The sequence below is a fragment of the Eubalaena glacialis genome, chromosome 2 (assembly GCF_028564815.1).
Source record: "Eubalaena glacialis isolate mEubGla1 chromosome 2, mEubGla1.1.hap2.+ XY, whole genome shotgun sequence".
NCBI lineage: Eukaryota > Metazoa > Chordata > Mammalia > Artiodactyla > Balaenidae > Eubalaena > Eubalaena glacialis.
The window spans coordinates 162,686,608-162,708,846 of record NC_083717.1 but is presented as its reverse complement, the minus strand read 5'-3'; the positions used below and the strand labels follow the sequence as shown (position 1 = coordinate 162,708,846).

General features: G+C 38.2%; 1 protein-coding gene across 3 annotated transcripts in view; it reads right to left on the bottom strand.

Annotated features, from left to right (window-relative positions):
- EXD2 (exonuclease 3'-5' domain containing 2) overlaps positions 1-22,239 on the bottom strand; it is a 94,727-nt gene that overhangs the window by 40,739 nt on the left and 31,749 nt on the right. For 2 of the 3 annotated variants that reach the window (XM_061180959.1, XM_061180962.1), the window contains exon 1: positions 19,778-19,829. The exons of the other annotated variant lie outside the window; for it this stretch is intronic. The gene's annotated coding sequence lies outside the window, so the exon portion shown is untranslated. Of the gene's footprint in view, positions 1-19,777; positions 19,830-22,239 lie in introns of those variants that run through there. 3 annotated transcript variants of the gene reach the window in all.

Sequence of the window (22,239 nt, the reverse complement as noted above, 5' to 3'; positions counted from 1 at the left end):
CAAGGCAGGATCTGGCAACCAACCAGACTAGGGACCAACCAGGCCTACCAGACCCCCACACAGTCAGCCCACCACAACAGAAGGACCCACCCAGCCCTCTTAAGGGGAACCCCTAGAGCATATAGCTTGGGTGATGAGACAGGAGCGCACTGCTGGAACACACAGGACATCTCCTACAGAAGGACACTTCTTCAAGGTCAAGAAATGTAACTAATCTACCACATACATAAAAATAAAAATAGCAACTTAGACAAAATGAGGCAGCAGAGGAACATGTTCCAGATGAAGGAACAAGACAAAACCCCAGAAGAAGAACTAAGCGAAGTGAAAATAGGCTATCTACCTGAGAAAGAGTTCAGAGTAATGATTGCAAAGATGATCAAAGAACTCAGGAGGAAAATGGATGCACAAAGTGAGAAGTTAGAAGTTTTTAACTGAGAATTAGAAATTATAAAGAACAACCAAACAGAGATGAAGAATACAATAACTGAAATGAAAAATACACTAGAAGGAATCAATAGTAGGCCAAATGATACAGAGGAATGGATCAGTGACCTGGAGGACAAAGTAGTGGAAGTCACTGCCACTGAACAGAAAAAAAAAGAATGAAAATAAATGAGAACTGTTTAAGAGACTTCTGGGATAACATCAAGCCCACTAATATTCACATTATAGGGGTCCCAGAAGAATAAGAGAAAGAGCCTGAGAAAATATTTGAAGACATAATAGCTGAAAACTTTCCTAACCTGGGAAAGGAAACAGACATATAAGTCCAGGAAGCACAGAGTCCCATACAGGATTAACCCAAAGAGGAACACACCAAGACACATTGTAATCAAAATGACAAAAACTAAAGATAGTATTAAAAGCAGCAACGGAAAAGCAACAAATAATATACAAGGCTATCAGCTTATTTTCTGCAGGCCAGAAGGAAGTGGCACTAATTCCACTCATGAGGGCTCCACCCTCATGATCTAATCACTTCTCAAAGCCCCCCCAATTGGGGTTAGTTTTCAACATATGAATTTTGAGGGGACACAAAACATTCAGCCTACAGCACTCTTAAATATGAAAAGACATCCAAGAATCACCAGTTATTGCAGGCATGTCTCCAACATCATTAATTAGCATTTTCTAAGGAACATGTATAGAATTCTTCACCCAGCATTTTGAGAATACACATTCTTTAAAAACATACAAAGAAATAGATGGAACATGCCTCAACATAATAAAGGCCATAAATGACAAACCTACAGCTAACATCATACTCAATGGTGGAGGCTGAAAGCATTTCCTCTAAGATCAGGAACAAGACAAAGATGCCCATTCTCACCACTTTTATTCAACATAGTTTTGGAAGTCCTAGCCACAGCAATCAGAGAAGAAAAAAAAATAAAAGGAATCCAGATTGGAAAGGAAGAAGTAAAACAGTCACTGTTTGCAGATGACATGATACTATCCTAAAGATGCCACCAGAAAACTACTAGAACCGATCAATGAACTGGGTAAAGTTGCAGGATACAAAACTAATATACAGAAATCTGATGCATTTCTATACAATGACAACAAACTATCAGAAAGAGAAATTGAGGAAACAATCCCATTTACCATCACATCAAAAAGAATAAAATCCCTAGGAATAAACCTACCTAAGGAGGTAAAAGACTTGTACTTTGAGAACTATAAGATGCTGATGAAAGAAACTGAAGATGATACAAACATATGGAAAGATACATAGTGTTCTCGGATTGGAAGAATCAATGTGAAAATGACCTTACTACCCAAGGCAATCTACAGATTCAGTGCAATCCCTACCAAAATACCAATGGTATTTCTTCACAGAATTATAACAAAAAATTTTACAATTTGTGTGTAAACACAAAAGACCCTGACTAGCCAAAGCAATCTTGAGAAAGAAAAATGGAGCTGGAGGAATCAGGCTCCCTGACTTCAGACTATACTACAAAGCTAGAGTAATCAAAACAGTATGGTACTGGCACAAAAAACAGAAATATAGATCTATGGAACAGGACAGAAAGTCCAGAGACAAACCCATGCACCTCTGATTACCTAATCTATGACAAAGGAGGCAAGAATATACAATGGAGAAAAGACAGTCTCTTCAATAGGTGGTGCTGGGAAAACTGGACAGCTACATGGAAAAGAATGAAATTAGAACATTCTCTAATAACACATACAAAAATAAACTCAAAATGGATTAAAGACCTAAATGTAAGACTGGATACTATAAAACTCCTGGAAGAAAACATAAGCAGAACACTCTTCGACATAAATTGCAATATTTTTTTGGATCCATCTCCTAAAGCAAATAAAAGAAGAAATAAACAAATAGCATTTAGTTAAATGTAAAAGCTTTTGCACAGAAAAAAAAGAAAGAAAAAAATTTTTATTTAAAAATATATATTTTTTAATTTTTTTAAAAAAGAAAAAAAAGGGACTTCCCTGGTGGTGCAGTGGTTAAGAATCTGCTTGCCAATGCAGGGGACACAGGTTCAATCCCTGGTCCCAGGAAGATCCCACATGCTGCAGAGCAACTAAGCCCGTGCGCCACAACTACTGAGCCTGCACTCTAGAGCCCATGAGCCACAACTACTGAGCCCACACACCACAACTACTGAAGCCCAGGTGACCTAGAGCCCCTGTGCCGCCAACTACTGAGCCCGTGTGCTGCAATTACTGAAGCCCGCGTGCCTAGAGCCCATGCCCTGCAACAAGAGAAGCCACTGCAATGAGAAGTCCATGCACTGCAACAAAGAGTAGCCCCCGCTCGCCGCAACTAGAGAAAGCCCGTGTGCAGCAACAAAGACCCAACACAGCCAAAAGAAAAAAAAGCTTTTGCACAGCAAAGGAAACCACTGACAAAATGAAAAGACAATCTACTGAATAGGAGAAAATATTTGCAAATGATATGACCAATAAGGGATTAATATCCAATATATATAAACAGCTCATACAACTCAACATCAAAAAACAAAACAAAACAAACAACCCAATTAAAAAGTGGGCAGAAGAACTGAATAGCCATTTTTCCAAAGAGGAAATGCAGATGGCCAGCAGGCACGTGAAAAGATGCTCAACGTCGTTAATCATCAGGGAAGTGCAAATCAAAACCACATTCTCACACCTGTCAGAATGGCTATCATCAAAAAACCCCACAAATAACAAATGCTAGCAAGGATGCGGAGAAAAAGGAACCCTTGTACACTGTTGGTGGGAAGGTAAATTGGTGCACCCACTGTGGAAAACAGTATGGAGGTTTCTCAAAAAACTGAAAATAGAACTACCATATGACCCAAAAATTCCACTCCTTGGTATATACCCCCAAAAAATGAAAACACTAATTCAAAAAGATACATGCACCCCAATGTTCATTGCAGCACTATTTACAATAACCAAGACATGGAAGCAACCTAAATGTTCATCAACAGAGGAATGGATAAAGAAGATGTGGTATATATACACAATGGAGTATTACTTAGCCATAAAAAAGAATGAAATAATGCCATTTGCAGCAACATGGATGGACCTAGAGATTCATACTAAGTGAAGTAAGTCAAAGACAAATATCATATGATATCCCTTAAATGTGAAATCTAAAAAAATGACACAAATGAACTTATTTACAAAACAAAAACAGACCCACAGACATAGAAAACAAACTTATGATTACCAAAGAGGAAGGTGGGGGAGGGATAAAATAGGAGTTTGGGATTAATGTATACACATTACTATATATAAAATAGATAACCAACAGGGACCTACTGTATAGCCCAGTACTTAAAATATACTCAATATTTTGTAATAACCTATAAGGGAAAAGAATCTGAAAAAGGATGTATATATCTGAATCACTTTGCTGTACACCTGAAACTAACATAACATTGTAAATCAACTATACTTCAATAATTTTTTTAAAAAAGAAGTTACAGTATATACAAAGGAATACTACTCAGCCATAAAAAAGAATGAAAATTTACCATTGCAGCAACATGGATGAACTTAGAGGGCATTACACAAAGTGAAATGAGTCAAAGAAAGACAAATACTGTATAATATCACCAACATGTGGAATCTAAAAAATACATCAAACTAGTGAATATAACAGAAATAAGCAGACTCACAGAGAACAAACTAGTGGTTACCAGTGGGGGGAGGGAAGGGGGAGGGGCAATATAGGGGTAAGAGGAAAAAAGGGGGTTATTTTGGGATTATATGAAATCATGTGTGTGAAACTTTTGAAAGCTGTAAAGTATTATAGAATATAAAGAATCTTTCATTCAATTAAAAAAAAAGAATATGAACAGAGTCCCTCATGAAAGGACAGCCCCTCAAACCTGCACTCCGGACAGATAGAGGACCCAAGTTCACATTATCCTTGAAAAAGGAAACCCTCAGCCAAGAAACTAAAACTAAAATGCTTAGAATTGGTCAGTTCTGTTGGAACCAGGCAGAGCTGATCATAAAACTGTTTTACCATGCAATGGTAAAACTGCTTAATCATGCAGGAAACATGCAGGACTCCCACGGAAGATCACTCCCTAGAAGAGTGCTCACAACGAATGAAAACAAAATAAAATCCAAAACCCTAAAATCAATAATAATAGCTCACAGAGCCAGCAAAAAAATATCTATAACTGAGATCTGAAAGAGACTTCAAAGTAACAACCAGGGAAATTCAGGAAAATAAAATCCCAAACATGAACAGGAGGCAACAAAAAGTAGAATTTCTAGATATGAAAAAATCTGTTAAAATTTTTAAAAAACTCAATAGACAGGTTAAACAGCAGATCAGACATACAGAGAGAGAGAAAAAGTTACTGAATTGAGGATAAATCTGAGGAAGTCACCCAGAACGCATCACAGAGATAAAGAGGTAGAAAATATAAGAACAGAGACACAGAGGATGGATTGAGAAACTCAATATCCACATAATGAAGATTTGGAAGATGAAGGAGGTCAGATTTGGTACAGTTCTCTGAGTCCCAAGTTGGAGAAATTAAATATATCCACAAAAAGACTTGTATAAGAATATTCATTACAGCTGTATTCATAACAGCCCCAAACTGGAAACAGCCCAAGTGGTATACCTACATGGAATGCTAACCAGCAATAAAAAGGAACTTATTACTGATACATGCAATCTGGATGGATCTTAAATGACGTAACACTGAGTGAAAGAAGTCAGATATAAAAGAGATACTGTATAATTCTATTTATGTAAAGTTCTAGAACAGCTAAAACTAATCTACGGTAGAAAAAAATATGAACAATAGTTGCCTCTGGGAGAGGTGGGTACAGGGAAGAGACATTTAAGCTGAGCACCGAATGACAAAAAAAGCCAGATATGACAAATTCTAAGGAAGAGCATTTCAGGCATGAAGAAACTTTCTGGAACTGTGGTAAAGTTTCATGTCTTGATGGAGGCTTGTGTTACACAAGTGTATGCAATTGTCAAAATTCAGGGATATTTCTGATTTTTCTCCTGTTGGCCCAACTGAAGAATTAATGACTGCTGGTTCATTCACTGCCTATCTTTCCCACTAGAATGTAAACCTCATGAAAATAGGGACCTTAACTGGCTTCTTCATTTATATATAAATATCTCCAGCACGTATAGGGACCTTAACTGGTTTCTTCATTTATATATAAATATCTTCAGCAAGTAGCACAGAACTGATAATAATAAATATTTATTGAATGAATAAAACTCAATTCAAGGTATTATATGTTAACATTTTATGATAAATATTTCTTTTTTAAAATAAATAAATAAATAAATGGATTTATTTATTTTTTTTTGGCTGCATTGGGTCTTCGTTGCTGCACGCGGGCTTTCTCTAGTTGCGGCGAGTGGGGGCTACTCTTCGTTGTGGTGCACAGGCTTCTCATTGCAGTGGCTTCTCTTGTTGCGGAGCACAGGCTCTAGGCACGTGGGCTTCAGTAGTTGTGGCTTGCAGGCTCTAGAGCGCAGGCTCAGTAGTTGTGGTGCACGGGCTTAGTTGCTCCGCGGCATGTGAGATCTTCCCGGACCAGGGCTCAAACCTGTATCCCCTGCATTGGCAGGTGGATTCTTAACCACTGCGCCACCAGGGAAGTCCTATGATAAATATTTCTAATTCAATTATCAAAATTACAAAAATCCATTTATTCATGTGAAACAGAATTTTTTTCCCTTTATTGAGCCTTCATACTATAAAGAAGCAGTATGGTTCAATACTGGGTTAGAAGTGAGAAAAATCAAATCTTGTGTTATAGACTGCATGTTTGTGTCCCTCTGAAATTCACGTGGAAATCTCAACCCCCAATTTTTGGTATTAGAAATTGGGGCCTTTGGAAGGTAATTAGGATCAGATGAGGTCAAAAGGGTGGCACCCTCGTGAATGGGATTAGTGCCCTTAAAAAGTCACGAGAGACCTTGCTTCTCTCTGACCTCTGCCATAAAAGGATACAATAAGATGTTGTTGGCAGTCTGCAGCCCAGAAGAGAACTCTCATCAGGACTCAACCATGCTGGCAATCTGATCTCAGACTTCTAGCCTCCAGAACTGTGAGAACTGCTGTCTATAAACCACCCAGTCTGTGGTATTCTATTACAGCAGCCCAAACGGACTAAGACACCTTGCTAAGGACTTGCTTGGGGATCCAAAGCTTTCAGTGCTTCACTATCTTCAGTGACTGAAAGGATCTGCCATTCTTTAAAAAAAAAAATTGTATAAAACAACAACATCAAACCGATAACAATGGTTACCTAAGGGTAGTGGGGTTATAAATAGTTTTGATTTTTCAAATTCTATATGAGTATGTATATATTCATAATTAGAAAAATATAAGTTTTTTTAGTGGTGCTTTTTAGAGATAGGCAAAGTAAATATCCCACTTAACATTTAAGACATATGATTATATTCCTGAAATAAATCTCATTTTAATGAATTTAACAAATATGTTAAAATGTTTAGAGAGTAGCATAAAGTAGAGGATAACAACATGAGCCCTAGAGTCAAATATCCTGAGTTCAAATCCAGCCTCTGCCAATTGCTAGCTATATAAACTTGGGAAAATTACTGAACTTCTCTAAGCCTCAGTTTCCTCCTCAGTAAAATGGGAAGGATAGTACCTACCATGTAGGATTATTGTGAGACTTAAGTAAGATGATCAAAATACTCAGAATATTGGCTAGCACATTAGGGTTAAAAAAATGTTAGCTATGACTACTACTGAGGTTCTATAAACCACAGAACTATTAAAGGAAAACAAAGAATCATAGAGTTAAAATTTAGAAGCCAAATTCAGCTCCCACACAATTCAAGATTTCTTTCCATGGTAATCCTGACAGATCATGACCTTATCTCTACCTGAATACGTCCAGGAACAGAGTTCATCACCTTAAGAGGCAGTTTTTGTTGAAAAGTCCTTGCATTCTGTAAAAGTTCCCTATATAGAAACTGCTCTCTTTGATGTTCAGTCTGGCCTCTGAAATGACAAGTGTTTACTCCCTCCTTAGAACTTGTGAAATATGTGAAGATAGCTCTTATGACTCCCCTTAGTACATTCTACTTAACCCAATCAGCTTCCCGTGACCTAGTTTATAGACCACTTGCCATTATGGCTAGATCTTTCTGAATGGCTCCAAGCTTGTCAAAGTATCTCTTAAATGTGGCACCCAGGTCTGTATTCAATACTTGAGACATGTTCTAATTGATGTGGACTACATTGGTACTATTACTTCCCAGGGTCTGGACCCTATATTTTATTAATGATGGATGAAATGATAGGTTTTTGAACAGCAGAATCACACTGACGACCCTCATAGAGTTTGTGGTAAATTAAAATTCACTGAAATCATATTGAGTTCCCCATTTTATATACTTGTAATTTATACTTTGCACTTAAATCCAAAATTTTACATTTCTTTCTTCTAAATTTCCTGTTTGTTTCAGCCAAACATTTTACCCTTTGAGACCAATTTTCATCTTGATTGTGCCTTCCCTCCCAACTTAAACATGTTTTTGTATAGAAAGTGAATTTCTGTTTTCAAAGAAAATAACAGCATCTAACATGTGTTTTTATTAATTCATTTTTCAAATTTACTTTTGTATTTCAAACTATCTCCATGGTTAATAACACTAAAATGAGGTTACGTTACAGTAGAAAAGTTGAAAAAACAGAGTATTATTGATTTGCTTCCATTGAGAAGGGCTCCCTCAGACCTAGAATTCGGAGGCTATCAGGTTCCTACTTATTCTTTATCACGTGTGGCCTGAGAAAAAGAAAGGCCTCACAGGGAGATTGAAGGAGCAAGTGGGGTACCTCCATATGAGAGAACTGATGGCAACATTCAAAAAACTTACTAATTCATTTTTATATGGAGAGATTTTGTGTGGGTTTTTTCCCAGCCAAGGGATTCATTCAGCAAACATGTAAATAGCACTTTCAATAAACCAGACATTGTGCTAGACTTTGGGTAAAAAGAGTTAAATGGCACAAGCTACTTTCAAAAATGCAGGATTCAGAAAAGGAGAAATGCGTGTATTGAAGAAGCTGCAATTTGGTGAGGAAACACCAACAACAGAAGCACACACGAGTACAGGGATGGCAAAGAGGAAAGAGTAGGGGGATTATTAAGAGAAACACTCGCTGAGAGCGATGAGCACTGAGACTGGTACTCGTGTTAAAAAATGAGCAAACATTCTCCAGGTGCACAAGGCAGAGGGAATAGCACGTGCAAGGATACAAAAGGCACGAAGCCTCGTGGTACTGGTGAAAGAGTACAAGCAAATTTAACACATACTGTAAGTGTAAAATACCGAATTTTGAAGAATTACTCTTTAAAAAAAGTAAAAAATATCTTACTGATAATTTCTATATTGATATTTTAAGGTGACCTTTTTTTATTGTAGTAAAACGTACATAACACAAAATTTACCATTTTAATCACTTTTAAGTGTAACATTCAGTGGCATTACTGCATTCACAAGGTTGTGCAACCGTCACCATCCATTTCTAGAACTACTTCATCATCCCAAACAAACTCTGTACCCATTAAACAATAACTTTCCATTCCTCTCTCCCCCAACTCTTGGTAACCTCTATTATACTTTCTATCTCTATTAATTCCATATTGATTTTTTATATCTTTTTTTTTTTTTTTTTTTGCCATGCCACGTGGCTTGAAGGATCTTAATTCCCTGACCAGGGATCAAACCTGTGCCCCCTGCAGTGGAAGCACAGAGTCGTAACCACTGGACTGCCAGGGAATTCCCGATTTTTTACATCTCATATTGAAATAATATTTTGGATATACTGGGTTAAATAAAACCTGTTAAAATTAAGTTCACCTGTTTCTTTTTATACTTTTAATGTGGCTACTAGAAAGCTTTAAATTATTTATGGGGCTCATATTATACTTCTACTGGATAGCACTGTGCTAGAGCACAATGTGCAAGTAAGGAAACAGAGAGGGATGATGCTAGAAGGAGTAGATATAGGTCAAGTTGTGAGGAGCCTTCTATTACCCTGAAAGATAAAACCTTATAGGTAATGGAGAGCCAATAACAGACTTATAAGGGAAGTGACAAGTTCAGGCTCCTATTTCAAAGAACACCATGGTGGCAGTGTGGGTGCTGGACTGGAGGAGGGCAAGGCTAGAGGCAGGGAGACCCGTTAGAAGACTCACGATAGCACAGCCAAGAGGGAAAGAAGATCCAAATCAGGGCAGAAGAAGGCAGAATGGAAAAGGACAGTTCCTAACAGAATGGTGGCATTGGAATCACCTGGATTAATAAACAAGTCACAACTTTTACAACTTAAAATTTTGAAAGTTTGATGAATATAAAATCAATAGCTTTCCATACCCATTACAAAAATATGAAGAAAATCCCATAGCAATATAAGCTGTTTTACAACTACAAGCCACATGTTTTTTGTTTTATTTATTTAGTTAGTTAGTTAGTTGCTCCAGGTCTTAGTTGCGGCATGCGGGGTCATTAGTTGCAGCTTGAGGGCTCCTTAGTTGCAAACTCTTAGTTGCAGCATGCATGTGCGATCTAGTTCCCTGACCAGGGATCGAATCCAGGCCCCCCGTGTTGGGAGTATGGAGTCGTAACCACTGTGCCACCAGGAAAGTCCCACAAGCCACATGTTTTTAAACAACAACCACATGTACACACACACAAACCTAGGTGTAAACTCAACAAGAAATGCGTAAGATCAATACGAAGAAAAACAGAAAGCTTTACTGAAGATATAGAAGAAGACTTGAAGAGCAGAGATATATTATAGCAGCTGTCACTTACAGAGCACATATCATGTGCCAGGCTCTTTACGTGCATACTCATGTATACTCATATATACATTACTCATTGAATCTTTTCAACAACTCTCTACAGAAGGTACTATAATTACCCTATTTTTCTTTAATAAAGAAGAGATTGTTTTACAGAAATACCCAAAATAATGTAGTAAATTAAATGCACACTTAATTTTAAAAAAACGTTTTAAAAAATGAACTGACAGCAGAAGCAAGAACTACAATCTTGCAGCCTGTGGAACAAAAACCACATTCACAGAAAGACAGACAAGATGAAAAGGCAGAGGGCTATGTACCAGATGAAGGAACAAGATAAAACGCCAGAAAAACAACTAAATGAAGTAGAGATAGGCAACCTTCCAGAAAAAGGATTCAGAATAATGACAGGGAAAATGATCCAGGACCTCGGAAAAAGAATGGAGGCAAAGATTGAGAAGATGCAAGAAATGTTTAACAAAGACCTAGAAGAATTAAAGAACAAACACCTAGAAGAAATAAAGAACAAACAAACAGAGATGAACAATACAATAACTGAAATGAAAAATACACTAGAAGGAATCAATAGCAGAATAACTCAGGCAGAAGAACGTATAAGTGACCTGGAAGACAAAATGGTGGAATTCACGGCCATGGAACAGAATAAAGAAAAAAGAATGAAAAGAAATGAAGACAGCCTAAGGGACCTCTGGGACAACATCAAATGCAACAACATTCGCATTACAGGGGTCTCAGAAGGAGAAGAGAGAGAGATAGGACCTGAGAAAATATTTGAAGAGATTATAGTCAAAAACTTCCCTAACTAGGGAAAGGAAATAGCCACCCAAGTCCAGGAAGTGCAGAGAGTCCCAGGCAGGATAAACCCAAGGAGAAACATGCTGAGACACATAGTAATCAAATTGACAAAAATTAAACACAAAGAAAAATTATTGAAAGCAGCAAGGGAAAAATGACAAATAACATACAAGGGAACTCTCATAAGGTTAACAGCTGATTTCTCAGCAGAAACTCTACAAGCCAGAAGGGAGTGGCATGATATATTTAAAGTGATGAAAGGGAAGAACCGACAACCAAGATTATTCAACCCAGCAAGGATCTCATTCAGATTAGATGGAGAAATCAAAAGTTTACAGACAAGCAAAAGCTAAGAGAATTCAGCACCACCAAACCAGCACTACAACAAATGTTAAAGGAACTTCTCTAAGTGGGAAACACAAGAGAAGAAAAGGACCTAAAAAACAAACCCACAACAATTAAGAAAATGGTAATAGGAACATACATATCGATAATTACCTTAAATGTGAATGGATTAAATGCTCCCACCAAAAGACACAGGCTAGCTGAATGGATACAAAAACAAGACCCATATATATGCTGTCTACAAGAGACCCACTTCAGACTTAGGGACACATACACACTGAAAGTGAGGGGATGGGAAAAGATATTCCATGCAAATGGAAATCAAAAGAAAGCTGGAGTAGCAATACTCATATCAGATAAAATAGACTTTAAAATAAAGAACGTTAAAAGAGACAAGGAAGGACACTACATGATGATCAAGGGATCAATCCAAGAAGAAGACATAACAATTATAAATCTATATGCACCCAACATAGGAGCACCTCAATACATAAGGCAACTGCTAACAGCTATAAAAGAGGAAATCAACAGTAACACAATAATAGTGGGGGACTTTAACACCTCACTTACACCAATGGACAGATCATCCAAACAGAAAATTAATAAGGAAACAGAAGCTTTAAATGACACAATAGAACAGATAGATTTCATTGATATTTATAGCACATTCCATCCAAAAACAGCAGATTACACTTTCTTCTCAAGTGCGCACAGAACATTCTCCAGGATAGATCACACCTTGGGTCACAAATCAAGCCTCAGTAAATTTAACAAAATTGAAATCATATCAAGCATCTTTTCTGACCACAACACTATGAGATTAGAAATCAATTAACAGGGGAAAAAAACGTAAAAAACACAAACACATGGAGGCTAAACAATACGTTACTCAATAACCAAGAGATCACTGAAGAAATCAAAGAGGAAATCAAAAAATACCTAGAGACAAATGACAATGAAAACACAATGATCCACAACCTATGGAATGCAGCAAAAGCAGTTCTAAGAGGGAAGTTTATAGCAATACAAGCCTACCTCAAGAAACAAGAAAAATCTCAAATAAACAATCTAACCTTACACCTAAAGGAAATAGAGAAAGAAGAACAAACAAAACCCAAAGTTAGTAGAAGGAAAGAAATCATAAAGATCAGAGCAGAAATAAATGAAATAGAAACAAAGAAAACAATAGCAAAGATCAATAAAACTAAAAGCTGGTTCTTTGAGAAGATAAACAAAATTGATAAACCATTAGCCAGACACATCAAGGAAAAGAGGGAGAGGACTCAAATCAATAAAATGAGAAATGAAAAAGGAGAAGTTACAACACACACCGCAGAAATACAAAGCATCCTAAGAGACTACTACAAGCAACCCTATGACAATAAAATGGACAACCTGGAAGAAACGGACAAATTCTTAGAAAGGTATAACCTTCCAAGACTGAACCAGGAAGAAATAGAAAATATGAACAGACTAATCACAAGTAATGAAATTGAAACTGTGATTAAAAATCTTCCAACAAACAAAAGTCCAGGACCAGATGGCTTCATAGGTGAATTCTATCAAACATTTAGAGAAGAACTAACACCCATCCTTCTCAAACTCTTCCAAAAAATTGCAGAGGAAGGAACACTCCCAAACTCATTCTATGAGGCCACCATCACCCTGATACCAAAACCAGACAAAGATACTACAGAAAAAGACAATCACAGACCAATATCACTCATGAATATAGATGCAAAAATCCTCAACAAAATACTAGGAAACAGAATCCAACAACACATTAAAAGCATCATACACCATGATCAAGTGGGATTTATCCCAGGGATGCAAGGATTCTTCAATATACGCAAATCAATCCATGTGATACACCATATTAACAAACTGAAGAAGAAAAACCATATGATCATCTCAATAGATGCAGAAAAAGCTTCTGACAAAATTCAACACCATTTATGATAAAAACTCTCCAGAAAGTGGGCATAGAGGGAACCTACCTCAACATAATAAAGGCTATATACGACAAACCCACAGCAAACATCATTCTCAATGGTGAAAAACTGAAAGCATTTCCTCTAAGATCAGGAACAAGACAAGGATGTCCACTCTCATCACTATTATTCAACATAGTTTTGGAAGTCCTAGCCACGGCAGTCAGAGAAGAAAAAGAAATAAAAGGAATACAAATTGGAAAAGAAGAAGTTAAACTGTCACTGTTGGCAGAGGACATGATAATATACATAGAGAATCCTAAAGATGCCACCAGAAAACTACTAGAGCTAATCAATGAATTTGGTAAAGTTGCAGGATACAAAATTAATGCACAGAAATCTCTTGCATTCCTATACACTAATGATGAAAAATCTGAAAGAAAAATTAAGGAAACACTCCCATTTACCACTGCAACAAAAAAGAATAAAATACCTAGGAATAAACCTACCTAGGGAGACAAAAGACCTGTATGCAGAAAACTATAAGACACTGATGAAAGAAATTAAAGATGATACAAACAGATGGAGAGATATACCATGTTCTTGGATTGGAAGAATCAATATTGTGAAAATGACTATACTACCTAAAGCAATCTACAGATTCAATGCAATCCTTATCAAATTACCAATGGCATTTTTTACAGAACTAGAACAAAAAATCTTAAAATTTGTATGGAGACACAAAAGACCCCGAATAGCCAAAGCAGTCTTGAGGGAAAAAAACGGAGCTGGAGGAATCAGACTCCCTGACTTCAGACTATACTACAAAGCTACAGTAATCAAGACAATATGGTAGTGGCACAAAAACAGAAATATAGATCAATGGAACAGGATAGAAAGCCCAGAGATAAACCCACGCATCTACGGTCAACTAATCTATGACAAAGGAGGCAAGGATATACACTGGAGAAAAGACAGTCTCTTCAATAAGTGGTGCTGGGAAAACTGGACAGCTACATGTAAAAGAATGAAATTAGAACACTCCCTAACACCATACACAAAAATAAACTCAAAATGGATTAGAGACCTAAATGTAAGACCGGACACTATAAAACTCTTAGAGGAAAACATAGGAAGAACACTCTTTGACATAAATCCCAGCAAGGTCTTTTTTGATCCACCTCCTAGAGTAATGGAAATAAAAACAAAAAAACAAACCAAAAATAAAATGAATTGACCATCAAAAAAGTGAAAAAACTCATGGGATGGGAGAAAATATTTGCTAATCATAGATCTTGTAAGGGCATGTGTCTGGACTATATAAAAAACTCTTACGGGACTTCCCTGGTGGCACAATGGTTAAGAATCTGCCTCCCAATGCGGGGACACGAGTTCAATCCCTGGTCCACGAAGATCCCACATGCCATGGGGCAACTAAGCCCATGCACCATAACTACTGAGCCTGCGCTCTAGAGCCCACATGCCGCTACTACTGAGCCCATGTGCTGCAACTACTGAAGCCCACACGCCTAGAGCCCGTGCTCCGCAACAAGAGAAGCCACCGCAATGAGAAGTCCGTACACCACAACTGAGAGTAGCCCTTGCTCACCGCAACTAGAGAAAGCCCATGGGCAGCAAAGAAGACCCAACACAGCCAAAAAACAATTTTTTAATAAAATAAATTTAAAAAATTAAAAAACTCATAACAATAATAAAAAGACAAACCAATTTAAAACAGGCAAGAATCTGAATAGACATTTCTTCAAAGAAGATATACAAATGGCCAATAAGCACATGAAAAGATGCTCAACATCATTAGCTATTAGGGAAATGCAAATCAAAACCACAATGAGATACTACTTCACACCCACGAGGATGGCTCTAATTAAAAAGACAGCTAATAATTGCTGGCAATAATATGGAGAAATTAGGACTCTCATACATTGCTGATGTTGACAGAAAATAGTACAGCTGCTTTGGAAAATAATCTGGCAGTTCCTCAAATGATTAAACATAGAGTTGCCATATGACCTAGCAACTCCACTCCTAAGTATATATCCAAGAGGAATGAAAACACATGTCCACCCAGTAGTTCATAGCAGCATTATTCATAATAGCCAAAAAATGGAAACAACCCAAATGTCCATCAGCTCATGAATGGATAAATAAAATGTAGCATATCCATAATGGTATGGGTTGAATTGTGTTCCCCCAAAAGATATGTTAAAGTCCTAACCCCCATTACCTACAAATGTGACTTTATTTAGAAAAGGCCTTTGCATACCTAATTAAGTTAAAATGAGGTCCTGCTGGAGTAGAGTGGGCCCTTAATTCAATATAACTGGTGTCCTACATGAAGGGGAGAAGAGACACAGAGATAGACTTGTACAGAGAGAATTACGATGTGAAGATAGACACTGTGGGATGAAGGCCATGTAAAGAAAACAGAGGCAGGGCTTCCCTGGTGGCACAGTGGTTGAGAATCTGCCTGCCAATGCAGGGGACACGGGTTCGAGCCCTGGTCTGGGAAGATCCCACATGCTGCGGAGCAACTGGGCCCGTGAGCCACAACTACTGAGCCTGCGCGTCTGGAGCCTGTGCTCCGCAACAAGAGAGGCCGTGATAGTGAGTGGCCCCCGCTTGCCGCAACTGGAGAAAGCCCTCGCACAGAAACGAAGACTCAACACAGCCAAAAATAAATAAATAAATAAATAAAGAATTATAAAATTGCAACCTCCCATCCTCCTTTAAAAAAAAAAAAAAGAAAACAGAGGCAGAAGTTGTAGTTACACAGTTGCAAGCCAAGGAATGCCAAAGAATGCCAAGGATTGCTGGCAACCACCAGAAGCTAGAAAGAGGCAAGAAAGCATCCTCCCCTAGAGCCCTCAGAGAGAGCACAGTCCTACTGACACCTTGATTTTGGACTTTATAGCCTCCAGGGCTGTGAGAGAATACATTTGTTATTTTAAGCCACCCAGTTTGCGTTACTTCGATACCATATCCCTAGGAAACAAATACACCATAGGATACAATTTTATTCACCAATAAAAAGGAATGAGTACTGACACATGCCACAACATGGGTGAACCTTGAAAACATTATGCTAAGTGAAAGAAGCCAATCACAAAATACCACAAATTGTATGATTCCATTTATACAAAATATTTAGATCTATAAAGGCAGAAAGATTAGTGGCTCTCTAGGGCTAGGGTGTTGGGGAATGGGAAGGGGAGTGACTGCTAATAGGTATGGGATTCTTTGGGGGATGATAAAAATGTTCTAAAATTAGGTTGTAGTGATGGCTGCATAACTGTGAATATACTAAAAATCACTGAATTGTACACTTTAAACAACAAATTATGTGAATTACATCTCAATAAAGCAACTTTAAAAAAAACTACTTGAGGACTTCCCTGGTGGCACAGTGGTTAAGAATCCACCTGCCAATGCAGGGGACATGGGTTTGATCCCTGGTCCAGGAAGATCCCATGTGCCGCAGAGCAACTAAGCCCATGAGCCACAACTACTGAGCCTGCACTCTAGAGCTCGCGAGCCACAACTACTGAGCCTGTGTGCCACAACTACTGAAGCCCGTGTGCCCTAGAGCCCATGCTCCACAACAAGAGAAGCCACCGCAATGAGAAGCCCGTGCACCGCAACGAAGAGTAGCCCCTGCTCGCCACAACTTAAGAAAGCCCGCACACAGCAACAAAGACCCAATGCAGCCAAAACAAAACAAAAAAAACTACTTGACAAGCTGATTCTAAAATTAATCTGGAAAATAAATTGTAAGACTACCTCCAAAACACTGATTAAATAATGAGTATATGAGCTGATAAAGTATATGACGTCCAATAAAATAACAATAAAAATAATCATGAGGACTATTTACACTACTAGATATCAAAGTATAATATATATTTGATATAGAATGTTATGGTATTGGTCCAGCAAAATAGAAAATTAGGACATAGAACAGAAGAGAGTCCAGAAACAGACACTATGTGGGTGAGAAATTAGTACATGATAAATGTGGCATTTTAGATTAGTGGGTCAAGAATGGACTGATATTCAGAGTGACATTGTTTGGAAAGAATAATGAGGCACACACCATTTTCTCTCTCTCTCTCTCACACACACACACACACACACACACACACACACACACAGGAATTAGAGAAAAACTCTACCATATAACAACTTACAGGAGAAAACATACTCATAAGAGAAAACTCTGCCTCAAGGTAGAACAGGGTTTTTCAACCTCAGCACTGCTGACATTTTTAGGCCAGAAAAATTCTTTGTTGTAGGGGCTTTTCTGTGCATTGTAGGATGTTTAACATCATCCCTGGCTTCTACCCACTAGATGACAACCAAAAAATGTCTCGTGACATTGCCAAGTTGCTCCTAGAAAGCAAAATAGCTCCCATTTGAGAACCACTGGGATAAGGAATGAAAGCCACAAAATACACATAGTAAAAGACTGATACATTTAAACATAAAATTTACAACTTTTGTTCTACAAAGATGCCATATGGTTAAAAGATAAGTAACAACTTTAAAATGCAGTATGTTGGGAATAAATATTTCAAACATATATGAATGATAAAAGATTAATATCCTGAATATATAAAACACTACCATATATAAAAGACAACCCAATAGAAATGAGACATTTCTCAAAAGAGGTAATACAAATAGCCAACAATCATGAAAAGATGCTCAATCCCACCAATGACTAGGGAAATACAAATTAAAACACCAAATTAGAGTCATTTTCCACCCATCAGATTGGCAAAAGTAAAAAAGGTTGATACCATCAAATGTTTAAAAGAGCTGGGGAAATAGGTATTATTATACACTGTTGGGCAGTTTGGCATTAAACGTCCACACCCTCCTACCCACTAATTCCACCTGCAGGTTTCTATCCTTGACAAACGCTCACACAAGCACACAGACGCAGGTGGAAGGATGTTCTCTGCGACACCGTGCCTAATGGTGAAAAACTGTAAGCAACCTATGGTATCTCACATACAATGGGATCTTAACACACTCTGGAATTTACAGAGCAGGTAGAACGAATATGCTAGATGTCTACATATTGACAAAGAAAAAGTTCCAAGACCCATTTTTAAGCATAAACGTCTAGTTGTTGAAGAGGTACAATATGCCACATTTGTAAAAGTTTAACACAAAATCTTACATGCTTATATGTACAAACACATATCAATAAATGTAAAGACAAAGAAATAGAAAAAACACCCCAAACTGATAACAGTTTTTACCTGGGGTCAAGAGATTAAAGAAGAAAAGATGGAGATGTAAAGAGATAGGTCAAAGAGGATCTATTTTGTTTAAATTTTTGATATGATTGTATCCATGGACTACAACCAAAATACATATAGAAGAATAAATACATTTTTTAAAACAAACTCAACTTGACCATAATTTATAATTCCTTCCCCCTCTTAAACCTCTTTGCTCCCGTACCTCGTAACTTAGATATTAACAAAACCTTTCAGTGCTGTTCCTTCTACCCTTGCAATGCAACTAAAAAAATACAGTATAGTGTTTTCAAGGAATGGGTATCTAAGGGAGTTTGCGTCCATTAATATATTAAAAGTTTATAAAGGTTTGGGTTTTGTTTATATTTTAACGAGCAGATATCAATTTTGTAATAAATAATCATTAACGTTCTGGTTCTGATCTATTCCAGGGATGCGAAAAGGGAAAGAGGTGGCTCCCAGCAAGGCCCGGAGCAGCGGGTGTGGTCTGGGAGGAAAGAGGTGGTAACAATGCGGGCGGGGGACGAAGGAAGGGGACCAAACTCTAACTGTGGACGCGTGCAACACGCAGCGCCCAAGGAGTTGCCAGATGCTGCGAGCGGTGCTTCCGTTTTAGCTAATTGGGTCAAGAAACCACGAAGGCGAGGGGCGGGTGGTGGGGGGGTGGTGGTGGGATGAATTGGGAGACTGGGATTGACATATATACACTAATATGTATAAAATGGATAACAAGAACCTGCTGTATAAAAAATAAATTAAAAAATAAAAAAAGAAGCCACGAAGGTTTGGTATGTATTCCTATAGAGAGCAAAAGGGGGTCCGAGAAGGCGGCCAGGGAAGGGCGTGGGAGGCCGCGGACCGAGGTGAGAGCCCTCGGATCGCACCTGGGTGCTGAACCGCCCCCGCCACGGGCGAGCGGGGCGGGGAGAGGGGCAGGGCCAAGTCGCTTGGGGAAAACGAGGTCCCCGCAAGCAGTCGCCCCCGCACACGGTGACATCGCCAGCTTCCTGAGCCCTCTCCTCAATCCGCGCTGGAAACCCCCTCCGCCACTCGCACAAGTCTGGAGAACAGCCTCGCCGGCCCCTGATCCTCGCTTACCTGCGGCCCTGGACCCCACCGGAACACCTGCGGCGCCTCACGTTGAAGAACTGGAACCTCTGTGGCCACCTGCGCGCACCCACCCGGATCCACTAGGACCGAAACCACTTCCGGTCCTGTGACGGGCTAAAGGGACAACCCCAGTCGGGGTGTACAAATGGACGACGCCATCTTGTACGGAAGCAGTCGGGGGCAGCTGGTGCCTCCCGAGTTTCTCCACTGTTGAACAAAAGATTCGTTAAAATTGGAAAGCCTTAACATCTTTTCAGATAAGTGGTGTTTTTGTTTTTGTTTCCGGGTGATATTTTTGTTTGTTTTGGTTTTAAAGAAAGAAGCCTCTGGAACCCTTACAAATGCAATCTGGGACATCTAACTGTCCTTACTAATTAGCTCCAGTAGTGTTTCTCCACTGCATAGATTTTCTTAACTGTTAAATGATGAAGGTAAATAGAAGAGACACTTGTTTAAATAATGTATTCCTCATTAGCAGCGCATTTTATACTATAGCCATTATAATAATTTATGCCATCTTTTACAACAATAACCACAATACCTTCCATTTATATTTAAAAACTTTCATTCACTCAGTCTTTATCAGCAGCTGTTATTTGTGAGGCAGCTAATGTGTGCTATGTGCTGTTGCTTTGTCATAGAATGTGTAAAATAGGAGAAATGAGACGTGCATAAACAATATAAGGGATAATAATAGCTGCCATTTGATGACTGTGATCACAGTGTGCTAGGAACTTTGCAAAACGTTTTACATATTTTATCTCATTTAATATTCATAACCTCATGAGACAGTAGTATTATTAGTACCTCATCACCAACCCATCTGAAGAATGTCCACAAGCTGATCACTCACACCCACAACCCCTTTCCCACACCCTGTCTTTAAAAACCTTTCCCTGAAAGCCATCGGGAAGTTCAGATCTTTTGAGCCCTAGCTGCCTGGACCCTTGCTTGGTGTCTTGCAATAAATGCTGCACTTTCCTACACCACAATCCAGTGTCAGCAGATTGGCTTTACTATGCGCAGGTGAGCGGACCCAAGTTTGGTTGGGTAACAAACGTAGTGATTACTCTTAGTGGAGTAGTGACTCTGGAAGAGAACATGGGGAGGTTCTTGAAGTGCTAATAATGTTCTGTTTCTTGATCTGAGTGCTGGTTTACATGTGTGTTCAGGTTGCATATTTATGGTGGTTTTCTGAATGCATACAAACATCAATAAAAAGTGATGGTTTTTGGGGGGGTTTTCTTTGGTTTTTTTTTTTTTTTTTTTAATGAAAATAAAGGAGTGAAAAGTTTATAAGCCCAAAGAAGAAAAAGAACAGTAGAGGAGATAATAGCAGTCAAACAAATATCAGTATAATTTTAGAGGATAGAAATTAGATTAGAATGGAAGGATATATCATTTGAGAGATCCCATAATAAACTGTCTACATCCATAAGTAATTACCCTACATTTAAGGCCCAGTCAACAAGCCCCATCTATGCATAAATAATTTGCAGTCAACTTTTTAGTACTTCACTCTGTCTTAGTCCCTTTGGACTGTAATAACAAAATACCATTGACTGGGTGGCTTATAAACAACAGAAATTTATTTCTCACAGTCCATGATCTAGGTGCTGACAGATTTATTGTCTGGTGAGTGCCTACTTCCTGGTTTATAGACAGCTGTCTTTTCACTGTGTCCTCACTTAACCAAGGGTAGGGAGCTCTCTTGGGCTTTCTTTTTTTTCTTTTTTTGCCACACCACTCAGCATGTGGGATCTGAGTTCCCCAACCAGGGATTGAACCTGCATCCCCTGCATTGGAAGGATGCAGTCTTAATCACTGGACCACCAGGGAAGTCCTCTTGGGCCTCTTTTATAAGGCAATAATCCCACTCATGAGGGCTCCACCCTCATGACCTAATCACTTCTCAAAGGCCTCTGCCTCCTGATACCATTATGTTGGGAGTTAGTTTTCAACATATGAATTTTGAAGGGACACAAAACATTCAGCCTATAGCACTCTTAAATACGAAAAGACATCCAAGACTCACCAGTGATTGCAGGATTGTCTCCAACACCATTAATTAACATTTACTAAGGAACATGTATAGAACTCTGCACCCAGTATTTTGAGCACACACATACTTTAAAAACAAAGATTTAAGAAAATTAATTTTGATTTAGGCCATTGAGCAACTTTCTACATACTGAAACAAAAATGCTATCATATGGATCTCATTTTCTGACCACATTACAATTAAGTTAGAAATCAATAATAAAATGATTGTTTTTAAAGCTCCATATATTTGGAGGATTCTTTTTAAAAAATCTTAGTAATTTAAAGCTCAGAAAAGAAATCCCAATGGAAATTTATATTAGATTTGAGAAGTAATAATAAATACTATACATATATGAAAATTTATAGGATACATGTAAATTGATAACCTTATATGCTTTTTACACTAG